Source organism: Pygocentrus nattereri, chromosome 1, assembly GCF_015220715.1.
Source record: "Pygocentrus nattereri isolate fPygNat1 chromosome 1, fPygNat1.pri, whole genome shotgun sequence".
Taxonomy (NCBI): Eukaryota; Metazoa; Chordata; class Actinopteri; order Characiformes; family Serrasalmidae; genus Pygocentrus; species Pygocentrus nattereri.
Genome location: NC_051211.1, coordinates 15,704,202 through 15,708,133, shown reverse-complemented (window position 1 = coordinate 15,708,133; position 3,932 = coordinate 15,704,202). Strand labels below are relative to the sequence as shown.

General features: G+C 36.7%; 1 protein-coding gene across 1 annotated transcript in view; it reads left to right on the top strand.

The window, feature by feature from the left end:
* The window catches only part of LOC108433498 (phosphatidylcholine transfer protein), an 18,249-nt gene extending 14,902 nt beyond the window's left edge, over positions 1-3,347 (top strand). The window contains exon 6 of the mRNA XM_017708108.2: positions 1-3,347. This exon is cut by the window's left edge and continues 255 nt beyond it. The gene's annotated coding sequence lies outside the window, so the exon portion shown is untranslated.
* Positions 3,348-3,932: the final 585 nt, after the last annotated feature.

Below are 3,932 nucleotides of genomic sequence, written 5' to 3'. Positions count from 1 at the left end.
GTTTTTGGCCAAATGATTTTTTTAAAGGGGCATTTATGGGGACACAAACACTTTTAACTTCTGCGGTGCCAAGTGAATGTTATTGGTATCCGGCTTATGTGGGGACATTCATAGATGCAGGTAAATGGTGGGCTATAAAGCAAATTTCTTTTTAAATCATTTAAAGCATTGTAAAGCTCTAGTATCTGTGAAGCACTACATGGTACAAATAGGCATGTAAAGACAATTCACTTCTTCACATCAGCTCCACTGTGGGAGTACCTTGAAGAACCTTGAAGTGATTCTGGGTTCTTTTCTCTGTTTTGTGATGGCTAACGTTTGCAAAGGGCTCAAGAAGTACCCTAGGAACTCCTCTTGAACAGTGGTTTAAAGGCAACTGTGGTTTAATCTCTAATGGTGCTCATTTTGTGCAGGTTTCTCTTGTTGAATACGCTAAGTAAAAGGAACTACCCCTAGGCTCTATGCAGATATGCAGGTGCTGATTTACAGGCTTTGTGGTGGAGTGGCTGAAAGCTTATTTAGTGGGTTTTTTTTAGAGTGAATGTTTAAATGGGAATTGCATAGATTCTTTTTTTTCTTTCAGACGTTTTGCGGTTATTGACATGTAAATGAAGTCTTTCTGAGTAATGAAACATTCTTTGTAGAGAGAAATGACCAACTCAGTTTTTATTTAGGGTGATGGTGATGGGAACCAGGGATGCACACAGGTGCTTGAGCGCCCAAATGACCTTTCGAGGTGCACTATTAAATACTGAAATCACTAGTGGGTGCTTGTTCTGCGTCTTTATATATGAAGACTACAAATTTAATAAAACGCCACTTTTATATTTAAGTATGTAGTATAAAAGAGTGTAAAACGGTTTTGATGGATTTGTAGGTACACTACTGACCAAATGTTTTAGAATGGCCCTGTTTTTCCAGGTTTGTGGATATTTATGCAATTTAATGCCTCAGTGTTCTCTGAAGTTAAAGCACATAATAAATAAACAGTTGGAGATAAGATGAGTGTAGGAACTCAATTTGTTGCAACATTGCTTTTTGTAAGTAATCAACAAGAAGTTGGGACACTTGTAGGAACTGTATCAACTTTTCAAGCTTAATTTACTTCTGTTGCTGTGGAACTGCTGTATGTTTTTGACCTATGACTTGTGTCCTGAGAAAGGCCCATTTTATATAACTTTGTATAAATTTTATATGAAATTAGTTTCACTATTTTTAGTTTTTTTTTTTTTTTTAATTCAATTTTTAACCTCTGGTGATTTTACTGCATACTGTTGTACCCTTTTCAGTATATTCACTGGATTTTAAACTGCTTTAATGTCGATGAAAACTGGAAAAATTGAGATTTACTAAAACTTTTGAACAGTAGTTTATGCATATGAGACCGTGGAACTCAGAACCGCGAAAGCCTAAATGTGAATTGCGTTGCAGTTTCTGTGACAAACTAAGCCTTGTCCACTGATTAGAAGATACCTTGAAAGAGAGTACTCTTTGGCATCCGCTGTAGTACCAGTTAGCTGTCGTTTTAGCTCATCTAAAGAGTCAGCCTCTGTTACTGTTACTGTCCATTTCCCTTAGCATTTTTTGAAAAAAAAGCATGTTTTCATGAAGGCCTTGCTTATTAGCTGATAGCTGAGTCAGGTGTGTTCAACAAGGCAGCGAGCTGAAGTCTGCAGTGTTTTGGCCCACGAGGACTGGAGCCTGACACGTGCTGTGAAATGAAGCCTCTAGCTCCAGCCCTGCATCAGTTTTGGCCAAAGTAATTGTTTTTAGTTCCCTGACGTTAAATGGATATCAGTTCATCAACTTTTTTTCATTTGTTCTGTAACTAACATTACTCAGAACCAGGGGTTGTGATATCTATGACACAAATATAGACATTATATTTACAATCAAAATGACCACTTAACCTACCGATATTCTATATGTAATAGTAAAATAGTGGTAAATCAAAATTGTAAGTTTTCTTTGGGTACTGTTTTGCTTTTACCTCTCTGCCATAATAAATTTAGAATATGTATGTTTTAGGCCAAACTCTCATCTCAGAATTGTTAAACAGTGTCTCGGACATCAGGCAGTGTATCTGTTACCATTTCATATTTTAGATTTGTGTGAGGCATTAAATGGCTCAAATGTCTGGTTCTGCTTCCTGTCATCACCATTGTGAGTTATTCTCGTCTCAGCAAGTTTCCCTAGAATGGAGCATTTTACATCAAACCACTGTGAATGAATTAGTTCACATATAAATGATTTAATTATGAAAAATCTGAAAAATATATATATTTTTTTTTAAACTTTCCCTTCAAAGTTAGAAACTTGTGCATGCGTTTATGTGGGGGACAACTGTTATTACTGTTATTGATTGATTGATTTGCTCTGCTTTGCACAAACTGTTTCTCTTTTTGCATCAGATTTTAACTTCTGCACTGGATTGTAATGGCTAACTGTTGACTGTTAAAGTCTGTGTGATGCTGTTGAAAGGGTGCGACTGCAGTAGCTAAATATAAGCGATGCTGCCCTCAGCTGGCTGCATGTGATATTGCTTAACTCCTCAGTGTGTGAATGGCAGAAGGGCTGATACTTTAGCATGTGACTCCTCTTGTATGCAGAGGTTGTCTTTGCTGTCTCTGCTGTATTTTTAACTGGCTGATCAGTTTATTTTTATTCTGTAATTAAGAGGGAACTATTTCCATTCATTTTATTGCTGTGGTCCATTATGAATGTCTAGCTGTGTGCAAATCACCCTCAAATATAAATATGGAAAAATAGTATGTTTCATATTAACGTTTGCACTGAAAATTCTTTTTCCAGAATGTGTGCACTTTATTTTAGACCTAGAGGATTGAGTGTGAAGAACAAAAAGCATGATAGATTATGCAGTGTTGAGAGTTTGAACTGAATAAGGAAAACTATAGCAGGCTAATGTGATCGTCATAGCTGTGTTAACCTTTGTATGCTGTACTTGATCTTTGTTGAACATTGCTGAGACTTGTTTTTTCCAGAGAACAAACCCTGTGTTATGACTTGGAGTGACTCAGGACCCTTTTGAACAATCCTATTTGGATTTGGACGTCTGTGATATAATCAATATTGATCCATTTAGCCCCCTTTTGTTCCAGTATAAATGGTTCTGTTTAACACTCCAGTCCACTTTAACCAATTTAAGTTTTTTCTATCAATACTGCGGTTCCATTTCTTTCTGCTCCATGACTACCTCTCATTACGTCTGTATGGCAACCAGCTGTGGTGTGTTTCTCTCTGTTTTTCAAATTGCCCAGAGATGCATGGGCTGTTGTGCTGGCTATAATCATGTTTTGTTTCCTTGTAATAAAATATTATAAAATGCAGTGCAGCCTTTTCTCTCCTGTTTGTCCTGTAGTTCTGGTAGATTTTGAGAGACTTCTATCAGCAAGAAAGCACAACCGAGGATACAACTGATCTGACAGATGTCTAAAAATGAATATTGCATTTAAGTACCTTCAGTGTACCTTCATTGGGCTTTATTCTTTTTCTGCACACCCCCTTATGGCCATTATGCCGGCAGGATGGACGTTATCTTGGATATTTTTAATGATGTTATCAAATAAGAGATTTTTCCCAGTAACTCAAGTTTGTGTGAGGTGTTTTGAGCCGCTAGCGAGCAATGAGGAATTAAATCCCCCTGCTGTGAAAACAATTCGGGTCTCTCCACAAAGATGAAAGGGACAGCACAGCGGCAGTTTTCATGTTATTATTGAAAAAAAACTTGAGTTTGCTGCTAGTTTTGTAGATCATACACATTTTCATTAACATTTATTCCATTGTTTGGGGGGGGAATAAAAATAAAAATAACAGCAGCTGAAAAGAAACAGGAGGAAATTGCTAATTATAGCTACCGAGAAAAAAAAGATTTTAAGGTATGAAATTGGTTCTAGATTCATTTTTATTTTTAT